This window comes from Zootermopsis nevadensis, unplaced genomic scaffold (assembly GCF_977971745.1).
Source record: "Zootermopsis nevadensis isolate Lab colony 2312 unplaced genomic scaffold, Znev_1.0 Znev_ptg000015l, whole genome shotgun sequence".
Classification (NCBI taxonomy): Eukaryota; Metazoa; Arthropoda; class Insecta; order Blattodea; family Termopsidae; genus Zootermopsis; species Zootermopsis nevadensis.
In genome coordinates this window covers 4087181-4102839 of record NW_028259147.1, presented here as the reverse complement: position 1 = coordinate 4102839, position 15659 = coordinate 4087181, and the positions used below count along the sequence as shown (strand labels likewise).

Sequence of the window (15659 nt, the reverse complement as noted above, 5' to 3'; positions counted from 1 at the left end):
TGAATATTATCCCTTAAGGTCTGAAACCCTTTAACAGCAAGTGATCACCAACTAACATTGCTTATTGCTGTTGGAGTAGTGAAACTTGAGGTTACGATGGGCTGGGCATGTAGCTGTGATTGAGGAGACGATGAATGCATACAACATTTTGGCTGAGAAATCCTGGAAAACAGGAGCAGATCATTATGTTGGCTCTTAGATGGTTCTTGGCTTTGGTTACTGAACAATGTTGAACGCTCAGGGTCTGGTACTGGGAAGTTACAAACAAATCTGCTGGTGCTAAGTTTCTTTATTTCTCTGACAGACGTAACAAGGTAAGTTTATCGTTTTTTTGTCATACAAGACAGAGGTTTTAAATTTGCCTATCAGATTGATTCGTGCGTTGCGAAGTTTTTACTGTCGTAATGTGTGCTACGCCTCTCACTTCCAATTGGACACGCCTTTCCCATTTAATACGCAGTTTTGATATGTTACTTAACGCTGATGCTTTAGCTTCGGTTCTCGTTGGGGCTGCGGTAGATGATATGGTTGTTATGAAGTGCCGGTGATGTGGAAGACAGTTTGCACCTGTTCGTTTCGCAGAACCCAGACCAGATCTCTTACTTTCGCGGCGAGTACAATCCGAGGATCCAGTCACATCAGAATCCTGAAGATGGGGTCAGAGTTTGTTCCCGAAACGTCGGTTTACTACGGCAACCAGCTAACGCGGCTGATTGCCCGAGAAGATTTTATTGAGAACGTATTTATTTCTCGTGACGGAAACATTGGGTTTACCCCTTGGATTTCGAAGCTCGTATACATAACAATTCAGCCCGTACCGCAAAGAAAATACAACTCTTTACCAGTACAGAGATCAACTGGTTAATGCTGTTTAGGGAAGTAATCGTTGTTTACTGCGAGAATCATACGAAATCTATGGGGGGGGTTTAAAAAATGAAAGAATGATTGATTTTTGAAGCAGGTTGGGCGTGTAGTTACTAGTGTAGGGCTTTAAAGGGGTGGCATCTGCTGGATAGTGCCCGAGAACTGTAGAGCCACGAGAAAGAAGAAAGAATCGTGAAATTGCCGGCATCTCATGTCGATATAGATCTCATATGTTACGTAAGTGTGGCACGTTCGTTATGTCGTGGCTACCGGTCCGAACATCGGATGACCCGCGGCGGTCTGTAATACTCTGTCTGTTGATGCGTTTAGTAATTATCTGCACGATCCACAGTGATCGAATTAATGGGAACTAAAGTCATGACGACAGGATGTCATTGATTCGTAGCCTGTGGTATTTGAATCGAGGCGACTAGAGGAGGGGGTGAGCAGACTTCCTCCGTTTAAGCAGTTTGTTTCTTATCAAGGAACTGAAACTAGACATGACCCACGCGACTAATCGATGAAGCTGTTACTGATCTTTTTCAAACGAGTTTTGGAAGAGAAGGGCCTTTCTTGTTTGGAAGCCCTCAGGAGCTGCTCGGAACATGGCGGTTCTTTCTCCTTGGACTGACATTACTTTCAGAATTAGTCTACTTATCTCGACGAAGCTGAGTTTTTCTTTAGAAATTGGTAGTGAATTATTCGTTTAATTCGTATTTGGGGCTAGAGTTTTTGTGGCAATGCAGTTAATAAAAAGCTCGTCTAAATACTACTACTACTACTAATAATGAATAATTTAGTCCGAACCGCAAAGAAAACACGTCACTTCACCATTATATTGATCAAGTTGTTAATGATGTATAATATAATAATCGCTGTTTGCAGTGAGAATTATACGAAACCTACAAATACAAAATTTAGTGCTTTAAAGCATTGACGTAATTGTGTTTTCCCGTTGTATGCGCTGTGTAACAAAAAGAAGAATTACAGCGATCGATGCTACAGGAATTTTTATCCGCTGGCCGTGCGGTGCAGATGGGACAATTCTGTGTTTGTTCCATCTGCTTTTGTTTAATGTTTCGTGCTCTTCTTACGCAATGTCTGGTTTGGCTGGAGGCATTTCTTATGCGATGATATGAACTGTCTTCACGAAGACGTACATAGAATTGGAGGCAATGAGCCATGCGTTCTAAAACCCGGAGTTGCACAGATGAATGGGTCGCAAGGGTTGTCTGCGTTACGATGGTGTGTAATTGTTATCAGCAGCTCCAGGACGTCTTCTGACGTTGGATTGACCCTTTGAAACCCTCTGGAGTCGAAGAGAAAGATAGGAAGGATAGCAAGAGAATACAACAAAGGAAAAATTGGTGAGGAGACATAATTTCTGTAGGAGAAAAAGCATCTTGAAATTAGAAGGTTCCCGGGCAATACCTGCTCGTCCTTTTGGTAAGGATTAAGTAAGAGTGAAGACGTTAGGGTGATAATTAGTGACAGCTTGATAAAATACAGCTGTAGTTTGATTTGCTTTTTGGTGAATGTTGAGGCTTTAATTTGGAAAATTAAGTCAGTGAATTTAAATTGGGAGGGCTGCATGAGAAGCATGCAGTGGCAGCTTCGAACTTGGGAACCATCTCAGCATTTGTCTAGAGACAGAGGAAAACCAAGAAAATCTGTGTCGAGGTGGTCTTGAAGTCGAAGAATCCAGCCCGCACCTCAAAGAAAACATCACTTCACCGTTACAAAGATAATGTTGTTAATGGTGTTTCAGATAATAATTGCTGTTTGCACAGAAAATCATACGAACCCCATAAATACATTTTTTTTTATTGTTAAAGCAGGTGGTTCATATAGTTACCACTGGGATTTCAGGGTTTGAGTAACAGTACGTTTGCTTTGCAATATTTTGCTCGAAATGAGAATCATATCCTTAAGTGAGAAATAATGTTTTCTCACAAGACATGTAATAGCAGCATCCTGTAAGGAGCCTCCTTCAGACGAAAGAACTTCTTCCACTGTGCTTGGTGAAATCGGCTAATTAATCTCATTGCTTCGTGGGCTGTGAACGAGGCGGATCTAGAGGTCATTACTCCCGCCAGATTTCCGGGTTCGAACTCTGCAAGAGACATCGCTCTTTCACGTTCTGCTAGTTCTCATAAGAATCCCTACTAGACACACACACATTTACCGCAGTGTATACGAGTCCTTAGCAGCTGTGATGTATGAGCCATTAACAAAGCTACAGTGGTGTCTTAATCGCATTAAAGTGACTTAACAAAGTAGGAGCTGAAAGTTGTGGATTTCCTGTTAAGTGCTGCTTTTTTTTTTTTTTTAGTAATTTTCGACTCTTCTTAAACGCCAGAGGTTATATACAGTTATTTTTTATATTATATAAATATATTTTCCCGAAAACATGCAAATGTAAGAAATAATATGTAAAGTTTGTCCCACTATACGCCATGTAGGCGTTTGGGGTGAGAGGAGGTATAGCTCCTCTCTTCCTTGACCTCGGCACTAGATGGGGGTGAGTGGTCAGCATCACGCCCCGGCCGGCTTTAGCCACGGGAAAGGACCCCGGTACCCACTGGATAGGAGGCTGGGTGGGCCCCAGAGCCGGTCTCGACGCAGAGGCTAGAGGAAAAGATATTCACTGCTTAAATTGTTAACGATATTCTAATAACAAGAAGGCTGTTTTATAAAATGCAATACTGTATACACCAACTGTTTTTCACAAAAGTATTCCAGCGGATGGTAATAACGTTCTGTTGTCGTAAATTTCCGGTTTTAGCGACAATTTATTCAGGTTAGTTCGTTGGATAATATGTCATTGTCGTATTTAAAAGTTCTAACTTTCGCAAATTCATGTTTAAGCCAAATTGACCCCCGTTAATCCGCCCCGGCATAATCGAGGGTTGATTGTGGTACGAATTAGTGCGATAGTGAAGCTGGATCTCGTTTCGAATACGTTCAGATTCCGCAAGAATTGAAGCACAGCTGATTAACGCGATGTTTGTTCTGTATTGTCGGGTTGCGACACCCCTGAGAAGTTCAGAGCTCAATTCCACGTCGGAATTAGTTAAACGCTGTTTGTCTCTGCCGGGTTGTTCAGTGGCTTCTTACTGACCACACCACATTAATGGTTCACCGACAAATTTATGAAGGAGAGAAACTAACCCAACGGCCTCCGTGTGTTGGAGTTCGACGCGTCAACTTTATAAACGGGATGGCAAACGCGTTTGGGTTCGAACAACCGGAATAATGGCTTCTGAGTTTCTGATGTGTTTTGATGTGTTCAAGCGAGAAACGGATTATTTAGGTACACAGATGTTTGTATCAGTGGAATTAGCAATCTGGTCCTCTTTAGAGTTACTAAAACTAGTCCTTCCCCCCCTTTCCAGCGGACAACAGTATCAGCTGTCCCTCGATATAAGATCTTCCGATTTAAGAATTTTCGCTTCAGCGATTCACGTACATTTGTACCTTTTTTTTTTTCAATTTACGAACATTATTTTCGCTGAAAGGAAGATCCAATTAATTTACAATCATTTGTTTTGTTATTCATGATTATTTATGAGACTCTATAATTTGTTTACGGACGTTCTAAAGTTTATACTGTAAAATACTTTCCAGCGACAGAAACTTATTATTTATTTATATTATTTATTTAGTGTTCTGTCTGACGACAGGTCCATATGAACAGGATCCTTCCATCCTTTTCTCGGACTGGGACCTGTTCATATACGTTCTTGGCAGATGATCCAGAAGTGGTTTGCCATTGCCTTCTTCTGTGTGTGAATGGATGCCACGGAGAAACCGGGGAAGCCCCCGGAGGAAAACTCCGTGTTGCCTAGACCACGGCCTTGCCCAACACAAGTTATAAATTCGGGCACCGCCGGGAATCGAACCCGAGATCCCAGGATTACAAGGCCAGCGTTCTAACCGTGGCGGCCAGAAACGTATTAAGCGCGTTCTAAAGATTTGGGTCTCGCGTTTGGAGTTTTTGCCTTTGTGTATGACTACATCTGTTGTGTGCTTGCGAGTAGAAGTTGCAATATAGCGCTTATTAGCTTTTTCATGACTGAAAATCCGCGTGTAACAATTCGAGAACAACTAAATGCACCGTCATCAAACTTCATATTACGAAGTTTTACTGAAATTTGTCGGGTAACAATAACCGACACCATCTTGAGCGTAACTCGCTAAATATTCGTCCGAGCGAAAAATGTCCTGAACAAAAGCTGTAGAGAAAAATGAAACACACATTTCATGTGCAATGACCTTTTTACGCTAGTCTTACGGTTTTCGAGAAAATTGAAGGAAATCGATTTTTATGCTCTCACCAATTTTGATCAAATGCATCTGGAGCTCCTGGCTCGTCCATCCAACCTGTTCCACTCTATTTTAAGAGATTACCTGGACATCGCAATTCATAAACTAAAATCTAACGACAATAACAGATTATACACGCTAGATTGTATACTATGCATACATTTCCTCACTTGTTCTTATTATGCTCGTGTTTTTCCCTCTCCTTTTATCCTTCCTTTTTTATTCTACTTTTCCCCTATTTCTTATCTTCCTCCTTCAGTGGCCATTGTCGTGTTAAAAATTTCTCAGTCTTGAGCAATTTATGTCTCCAGTAACAAATAATTATAGTAACATAGAAATAATGATAATTATAATCATAATAATGCATTTAAAAATTGTTAAGTTACTTACCTTTCATTTGGCTTGCAGTATGCTATAAGATCCTCTGGTAGCTCAGTTGGTAGAGCGGTGGACTGTAGTTGGTTTCAAATTTGTGGTTATCCATAGGTCGCTGGTTCAAATCCGGCCCGGAGGAAATTTTTTTTTATTTGTTTTATTTTATGTACCATTGCCATATGTATGGAATTTGAGACTTTTTTTTACATTTTCACAAAGAATAGTTGAAATAATACACTCATTACCTTCGTCTTGTCTATCTGTTCACTCGCAATACTCGGGACCCCCTAGGCATATGCGTTTTCATGGAAATCTGGTACTGGTGTCGGAGCCTTTCCCTACAGTTTGCCGACGCATTCCAATTTTGGAAAAATGGGGCAACAACATCAACGGATACTTTTACTCGCTGAATATTTATTGGAGTGAAAGATATCTCGAACAGATATTGTAGACAAAGATAAAACTGCCCCAATACACTCTGCAACTCTAATAGGTTTTTGAGATAATTAATCAAAGTCGATTTTCAAGCTGTTATTTCAGTTCCAGAAAGATTGGACTGATTCCGAGCAAATTTACATTACGCTATTATAAATAGGAGAGGCTGGAAATTACCCATTCACGAAGTGAGAAACTGTTGGTAATAAGAGGGAACGCTCCAGAATTGTTCCGCTCTGCGCCCAGATCCTAATTTGTTTAAGTTAATTTATTTCAGAAGTTGTTGGCACCCTTCCTCATATTATGTTATTTGGCGACTTGTCTTGTTTCTATGACATATTGGCTGTCTGTTTATGGGAGCAAATGTAGCATAAAAACCTGTAAGAGACATTTTATAACGTATTCACTAGGCTTACACGCGACGGGATACAGAATCGACAAGCCACAAAATACTTGCATCTGTCGCTTTTCCAACGCAATCAAAACCAAGGTGGATGCAGTTGTTCCATTGGTGAGACAACGATCAATCATTGCACAGCCTTCATGATAGTATCTTAACATTCGAACTGGCGTCTGCGAAGGAGCTCCTTCACCGATATGAACAAAAAGTAATCATGTGGGAAGGATGTGCCAGCATCAGGCCTGATAACGTTGTGCTGCAAAGTCCTTGTAGAAAAATTGTACAACGTTCCAGCAGAAACTGTGGTTGTTTCTGAAGTACCAGGACGGGCAGATCATGGTAAGGCCTGAAACGTGCGTCACTTTCGGAGCGCAGTGGCAACTTTGCGAAATGTTAGTCTGTGACAGTCGCTGATACCTTGCCGCGCAATTTCCGGGTCAAAAGAGCGGACCCACGACTAGGATCGTATCTAGATTGGTGAAGGAATACGTGCCACTCTCTGCCTTTGTTTAATGTTTAATACTGAAAACAAATATCGCATGGCCCCCTAATCTTAGTTCAGCATTTGAGGAATCATCTTTGTCAGATCTTCCCATTTTCAAGGTGTTCGGACAAGATGCGAAACGCGCTTTGGTGAGAGACACAAAAATTCCCGAAGACCAATTCCGATCTCAGAATATTTTGCACTGTTGATCTGCCATAAAACATTTGAGAACCTCCGGGCTGTTGTTTAACTCTGTATTGAATCTGGGTCGATTTAGATTGAAACTCACATAGGTATTGAAATTTTGTTTCCCTAAGCCTTTTATGAAAGATGTTTTATAGCGGCTGGACTATGGCGCTAAGCATTCATTTCCAGCTAGTTCTTGTTTAAGAAATGTGTGAATTATGTACCTCATTGTCCCACATACGGGTGACTAGCGTGGTATTCAGGCAAAGTTATAGTTTAATGTAGGAATATTGTAGAAAGCTACAATTTTGTCATATTAAGCCTTCTACATGAATTACAGCTTCCCAATTGTTTCTAGATTATAGATGAATTTCTAAACAAACTCAGTCGTAACAGCACCCGAAATTAAACGTAGCTAATATATATTCTTTTTGTAATCGGCTTACATACTTTGTCGTGAAGTACGCCTATTGTAATTCGTGGAGGACTTCGACGTGAAAAATGTTGAGAAACGGACTGACTGTGGTACAGCGTTCAGTGGTCGAAGCGTTTTAAATAACCACCTGAACGAGCTGGCTTGTATCTTGTAGTTCATCTGCCCTGCGTATTGTACTAATTTTGCACCGGTAAATCACCTTTTATTACGTAAATACCCGTCAGTCTATCGACCCGTCTCGAGTTTGTTACGCGTTTTTCCATTGTATTTGAACACGAGCCTCGCCATTCACTAACAATACAACACAAACTAGATTTATAACTGCCTAATCAAATTGTTCCCATTAAAATGAAATTTTCATTTGCAAACGACGTTACAACGGTTTGTGTGAGCTCCAGAATCGCGGAAGTTTCGATCGTTGGTCTTCCTTGCTTACATACATGCGCACGCACGCACGCACGAAAGTTCCCCCCCCCCACACACACACACCTCAAAACTTTCTTGGCATTATCTGGATTGAGAACTTAACATTACATATTCCGATATTTTACGACTCTGTAGCAACTGCTTCTATTAGGCTACGTATTGTTGATTGATAATTTATTTAATGATGCTTTATCAGCTTAATGTTTACTAATGAAAAAATGGTATTACGAATGATGAAATGGAAGGACTTTAAAGGAAACAAGTCCTGAAGATGTCGAGTGGGCTGACGAAATTAACCTTCGGGTTCCACAAAAGACGTGTAATTTCTAGAATAGCTGAAAGACTGTCAGTTTCTCAATAGAACTGTCACAAAAATCCATTAATATCATAAACGTTTAAGTACCGGTATGTTTAATATTGCTGGCTGAGACCATTAATTGTTTTCTCAAAACATAAAAAAAATCCGTAGCATATTCTCTTGTCTGCGGAGTCAATCAGTTGTTAAAAAAAATTCGATATGCTTATTTTACCAATCCTCACTCACACAAACTATTTAAGTACAGTCATGACGAGGAATTGATATGTCTATTACTTAACCGACGCTTGTATCTGTTCGTCGATACGTCAATAGATCCTTACCACTTGAGATCGGTGCATCCAGGCCCAGGCCTAGCTCTTGGAACGGATTAGGCCGAGGCCCCATGTAAACCTCAGAGAGCGCGTTGTATCTCCAGCCTCACATTTTAACATAATGACTTGACTCCATTGATTTCTCATACTTTATAAACTAGTGAAGTGTTACGTATGGAGTGTCGCGCTGTATGGAGCAGAGACTTGGACACTCAGGAAGAAGGAACAGAAATACCTGGAGAGTTTCGAAATGTGGTGTTGGAGAAGAATAGAGAAGATCAGGTGGACGGATCGAGTGACCAACGAAGAAGTATTGAGGAGAGTCAACGAGCAAAGAAGCATTCTGCAGGCGATTACACGAAGGAAAGCTAACTGGCTGGGACATATTATGAGAAGGAATGGATTAATGAGTGATATCACCGAAGGCCAGGTTGAAGGAAAGAGAGGACTAGGAAGAAGATTGACACAGCTAACCGACGACCTTAAACAAGGAAAGAAGATGACGTTCCAGGAATTAAAGCGAGAAGCCGAGAATAGGGACAACTGGAGAGCTCTTTTTGGGCAGAGCAATGGACCTGTCGTAAGACAGAACACTTAATAATAATAATAATATAATATTCTCTTTCGAATCACGTGTGATGCTAAATGCTGCTGTCATGTTACTCCGTTCTGCGATTAGGCAGTTTAGACAGTTCTTAGTAAACTCAATCTCCTGTTGTGTATTGGCACAACTTCTTCACCTATTGTCACCTGAATTTGTTCTCTATTCAAGTGTGTTTCCTCTTGTTATATGGAGGCCCTCTTTATTTCTTCCCTTGCCTTTTTCTTTCTGGAATTGGATTTCCCTGCAGCGTCGTCATCGTAGTCGCTGTGATCATACACACATTTTTCCTGACTTTTTATTGTCTCTTTGGGCTCCAGTGCTTATCTGAGCGCTAGGCAACGGAGATCAGACGCTTTCCGGCTTCCGGATACAATGGAATCTTCTCTGGCGATTAACCGTGAAAATATGAAATTAGTTTCTAATTTTTTCGAAGACTACCAATGCCTCCATCAACAGGAAGAGGACGGAGCGTGAAGCCAACCACTCACCTTCATGTAGTGCCTGAGTTAGAAACGCGTGTCCTCAGGACATGGCGCTTAAGGACAAGACCAATTTAAAATGGCCTACGCGTGTAAGCACGTAAGTCGAATGAAGAAAGTGTCAATCGTTAAGTAAGCCTGATTTTAAGTGAACTCACATGAGGGAACATATTTCTACGTCTCAGTAACTGCAGAGTTTATATAGTGTGTGATGTTCACAAATAACGAATTAAGGACTTTAAAAAGAAATTCCTGTTTTAAGGTTGCCATGTGCTTGATTTTCTGGAAGTATTGAGGGATATTACGAAGAGTCTTATAAAAGATATCGGATTGCCTGGTCGAGATTCGAACTGTGAACATTCCCCAAAAAAACCCTGAATGCTGAAATCGACACCAGATGTTCGACGTATGTGACTCTGAAACAAAGCATATGTTGCTGTCGGTTGGCTTACCTTCTGCCACTGCTAGAGGCTTCTTATTATAATTTTGATCCACAAAAAGCCTTGACCCTCGGGCGGACACGGTGGACGGATCGACCAAAATGGAGCCGGTGCCTTTACACTGTGACAGCCTTTTTTTTTTTTTTGTACAATCTTACGTTTGCAACGTAAAGTTTAAAGGAACGGTCCTGTCAGCTTCGTCATGTCTGTCTATCCGTCTGCCCGCTGCAGCAACTCGAGAACCGTTTTCATGAATCAGCCTAGAACTTAAAACTGTCGACACATCCCAAGAGCTAACAACAATCACGGGCGCTTTACACGAGGGTCTACATGCGAGGGGGCAATTCAGTGTGAGGAATCCCCAGCCAGCTGCTCAAAAACGTGGGGGAATCCGCTGTGATGATGGATTAGGCATTCCAAAGGTCACAGGCGAAGTTCTGTTACTCTTCTGTAAAATTTTCTGTTACTTTCTTGTTTCCCCTGTCGTGTCTCCATCTTATCTTTCTTGTTTCGTTCTTCGTTCTCCCCGTATACGTAATTTTTTAGTCTGCTCCTTTTCCTAGTACTTTCTTCTCCTTCTATTTGTCACTTTTCTTCGTTCGCTTCGATTTCTTTCATATTAATCGTTTATCTTTTTTTCTGCTGTGCAGTCTCATTCGAACCCACCGTCCCCAAAGCCCGTCATCAGTTGCAGCGCGCAAGAACGCCAGCCGTTGGTTTTTTATTACTCATTTCTCCACTTGAAGAAGGCAACTTCATCGATCCATCGTTACTGTCTCCCCCTCCCTACCCCAACCCATCATCTCTTTTTATTAAATAGTCCTACTAAGGAACGTCACTAAGTTCTGACGTAATCTGCGATCTTATTAAAAAAGAAAAAAGCTGATACGTGGCTCATTATCTAGATCCTAATGGGAACCTACTGTCCTGATATCACAAGGCAGCGCGCGACTGTGAACTGACAGTTAGGAATAAAACATGCTAGAATAAATTTGGGAGCTTATTATGTTGTATTTCTAGGTTATATAATTGCTTTACTCCCATATATCTGCGCCGTCTTTTGTCAAGCAGCCATGCCGGTTGAAGTCGTCCGGTTAGGATTAACCGAGGATCTTCTCACAGTGTGGCAGGTATCAGTGATCATAGATCTCTGGATCAATGGTAACATTATAAATTACAAGCGCTTTCATTTGTTCTTCTGCTTAAGTGTCTGCTTACAGAACCAGTTGTTGTGATGGTTGGTTTGATCTGTACAGACTTCAGTCTCCACAGCTGCTTTAATTACTCTTCAAGATGCGAACTTGTTTGTATCTTTGGGCGTATCGTGACATGAGACTGTTGTTTCGTGAAACACGTATCGTCATTTTTATTATGTTTCACTACGAAGCTGTTATCTTGTCTTCTGCTTTTAAATTCAGTTACAATTCTTAATATATGAAAAGATCGGTAAATTACCTGTCAAGAATGAATGGAAAATCTAAGCAGTACTGCAAATTGAAATAAATACTGATATTTACTTAATTAATTAATATAATACGGCTTAATGTGCTGAAAACAGATTTTAAAAATTATCACCAACCAACCAATCAACCAACACTTTCTATTGTCCTCACTGGCATGCAATTAATCACCTGTAGGAAAGATCTGGAATATTCTAGACGCTTTTCATGATCTTTTGGCCGTAATTCTTGCAGCAGCTGAATCTTGTACGGGAAAAGGACGCAAGTCCTTCGTCAAGATTCCCTGAAGCCGTTCGGGTGTTAACATTCCTGCGAAATTCTCTTTGAGTCAAAGAAATTTAGAAATTGCTGCACGCTACTGGGCTGTATAGCGGTTTATAATAATTTCTCAAACCTCTACTTTATTTTTGAATAATAAATAATATAAAAAATTAATAAATAAAATACAGTTATTTTAAATATGTTAATTATGCGCCATTCTGTATATGTAGTAGCTGTATCTTCGGTGTGGCCTGTGAAACATGATCTGAAGGAAAAACACGTATCAATTGCAAGTGAAGTTTCTGTGGCTTTATGTATGTTGAGATTTTTGTGATAAAACTGGTAGAGTTTCGGTTTCGTCTAAACAGCTGATACAATTAACCAATGCAGGTCAAAATATAGAATGTCGCAAAAACATGTACATACAGCAACGACTTTTGTGGTCACTTGTCAATCGGCTACTCACCGCTGTCATCGAGCCACGAAGCTAACGGTGGTCATTTTAAACACCTGCGCTAGAATAGCTAGTTCTCTAAGTGCCAATGCAGACGTGTGTAATGGTTTAGCTTATTAAAATGTCTTAATTTCATTAATTTAATATGTGTATACGTCTTTTGGGACACCCGTATATTTCTCAAACGACTTTCAGTAGGCATATAGGCCCTAATGCTAAATGTGAGTGAAATCGAGTAAATATGCGGACGGACAGATGCCATATTAGCATTCAAAGACAGGCATGACAGTTCTAAATTGAATTCAACAATTCCTTGAAAATGAAGCAGATCCATCTTGTTTCTTTATCACGGAAGAGTACTCACACGTAAGAACTACCAAATTCACTTTGTATGAGTATGGTGTTTGGCATTCACACAGCCTCCAATCCAGCGTTCATCTTTTCGTAACTTTCGGATGGGAATGGAGGCAGCTAAGGATAAAATGATCCCGCGTGCTTACCGGAAGGCAACAGTGATTAGTCTACATTTTGTTCTGAAAGGAGATACGGTTCTGTGGAATATCCTCGCCCGTGCATATGAGGCCTTTGTGCGCTCTCTCCATCCCCCAAAATTTCCAACCTTTAAAATTAGGCAGACGCGTGATGTTCGGTGTAGTTGGATTTTAACCCCGTTGTACAAAGCATTGTGTGTACATCGTTTTTTCTCCCATTTCCTGTTCTTAATGATGTGATTCACTGAATTGCTAACAAGAGGATAACTGTACAGGACAACGCAACACACAATTACTCAGAAAGACGATTGCCTCGAGCGGGATTCGAATCCGTGACCCCAGTGCATCAGCGGTCCCAGATCGTAAGCAGCCTGAACATAACTTGCACATTTTCCTGGAATCTTTTCTTCTCCTCAGAAATCTTGCAGCCACTACGCCATTAAAGCTGTGGGAAATGGAGGCGTTAAAGCAGAACTCCGCTTTGATGTACAATCGACTACAGCTATAGAAAGCAGATGTCAGGTTGCCTCAGAGTTGGTACAACTTGCTTCAATCTCTGCCCATGACCACTGTCCCGGCTGACGTGTTTTTGGTTTTACACAGGCACTCGAGGCAAATGTAGGTCCTTGTCTCCCTTTTACATTCATCGCTATTCACCATCTCATCCGACGATGCTTTTTAAACATTTTCACCAGCATTCTGGATGCATTTCTTGTTTCCGTTGTCCTAGCTACCTACGAACATTCCAGAACAAGATCTCAGAAACTTTCCCTGAGGGAATGACCTATATTTATCATCAGAATTTGAGGGCGGGCGAAGGATCAATGCAATATCTTACGTTGGGACGTGCGTCACTGGTTAGCACACAATGGGCCGCGAACTGTTAGACACTGGCTGCCGGGTAGCTACAGAGAAATTTTATCCCACTGTAAATAACTCACCGACTGACAGTCTAACTTGATTGACCCCAAGAAATCTGTGTTACGTCACAGATGTCGACTACTGTTTCTCAACTGGGGGTCCCGCGAGTTGAGTAGATTCTACTTACTAATTTTTATGTAGTATTGCTGTCAGTTTTAACTTTATTATAACCTTTTTACTCCGACGCTGTAGTAAGAAACATGACAAATATCTATACCTTTCATGTACATGTTACTGTAGACTCTGTTTAATGAAAATGAGATAATTTTGGGGAAGGGGTCCGTGGTATGAGAAAAGTTGAGAATCACTGCATTAGACCACATTCACCAAAGCTGCGACAGTATGTTTTTCCAGCCTTTTTAATGCAGCCCGCACCAAACACACTCTGGTCTGCTCACTTCTGTTTTAATGTTATTCTCCCATTTGCACAAGGACCTCCCAAGTTGAGACTTATTTTTAGCTTATCCGTCTACAATTTTGTATGCATTTTTCCTTTGTAATTAAGAGAATTAAACTGAAGTCTGTATACGTGATACGGACGACGAAAGGCTTTGAAATTAAATGAAAAACAACTAATAATTAATAATCTCTGTGTTGTGATACGTATAACATACTTTGCAAAATATTAAAATTGTGATGAAATGTGGTTCTTTCAAATGAAATCAACCATATTTAATCGAAATCGCTCACTGTTTTGAGAATGAACACGCTGGCAGTAGGACGAAGATAACTTGTCGATGTTACATATGCTAAGAATCCGGAATTTTGTTGGTCCCGGAGTGAAGGTAGTGTGTAGTCCGACTGCAGTCTGTGATTAGCAAGTTCAGCGTAGAAATTGCTACTTGCACTAAAAATAACATCTTTAATGACGGTGAACGTTCAGAGAACCATTCATACAAACTGATGTCACAGAAGCAGTTTACGCAGCGGCCGTGTTAGGGGTGTCGAACCCCCAGTTTATATTACCAGCGAATTCATTAAGTATTTAGCTGCTTGCTTTCATTTCCTTCCGGCTTTGTGTATTTAATAATGAAGTAAGTTATATGACTTGCTGTGATATCTTGTCCTTGCGTATGCGAGCCCTAACGACATAATCAAACTTCTTGAAAGGAAAGAAGTTCCACTCGTGACTGTCCATTATCAATTATGTACAATCGAGGATGACCATGTGAACTTTTGAGGTGGGGACTACACAATGCGGAATTTTGTGTGAGGATAGTTCTTCAAATTTACGTAATTTTTTATTTGTGTGGAATATTAAGTAATTAAATGTTTGGCCACTGAATTCTGTATTCTTTTTCATGGTTACATTATTGGAAATTATAAATTTAATTTGAAGTTTTGTGTGCGCATTAAAATTGCGTGCATTGCAATGCAGCGAATAAATCGGGTAATTTGTGACAACTTTGAGGCGATGGAACACTCTAGTAATGGCTACTAGGCACCCCACGTAGAGACAAGATAGTTTATTCATTTGTGCTTCCTGCCTTCTGCGTACAGATGAAGGCATTTAACTGAAACCAGACGTCGTTAGTTCATCTCAGAACTTCTTGTTAATCGGAACCAGACAAACAAACATACATACACCTTCGCGTCTGTGCGTCAGCACTTGGCTTCGTAGGTTTAAACCCTCTACGCTTCAGTGCATTTCTCTTCTGCTTTGAATTGTAAATTAGACGAGCTACAGCAATCAAACACGACTGATTACTGCTTAATGGAGTAATAAAAGTGAACTGTCGGGCGCAGGCGAGAGGATGTGTATGAACTGCACAACATCATATGGCGAGGTGGGTGAGTTGGTTACGCGATCTGAGCGTAGGGGGCGAAGTTTTGGTTTAGTCACCGCGTCCAGAACTGCACTGAGGGCCACTCAGCTTCCTATCAAGTGGGTACCTGATATTATTTTCCAAGGGACGAAGCAGTCGGAGCTTGAAGTTGATTACTCACTTGCATTTATATGCGAAATCTTGATCGGCCTGACAGGAAA

At 40.8% G+C, this 15659-nt stretch overlaps 1 protein-coding gene and 1 non-coding gene across 2 annotated transcripts in view; both read left to right on the top strand.

Annotated features, from left to right (window-relative positions):
* Positions 1-15659, top strand: part of LOC110840296 (putative G protein-coupled receptor Mth-like 1) — a 174924-nt gene that overhangs the window by 21987 nt on the left and 137278 nt on the right. The window lies entirely within an intron of this gene.
* TRNAY-GUA (transfer RNA tyrosine (anticodon GUA)) lies at positions 5612-5704 on the top strand. Its single transcript has 2 exons — positions 5612-5648; positions 5669-5704. It is a non-coding gene; the product is annotated as a tRNA-Tyr (tRNA).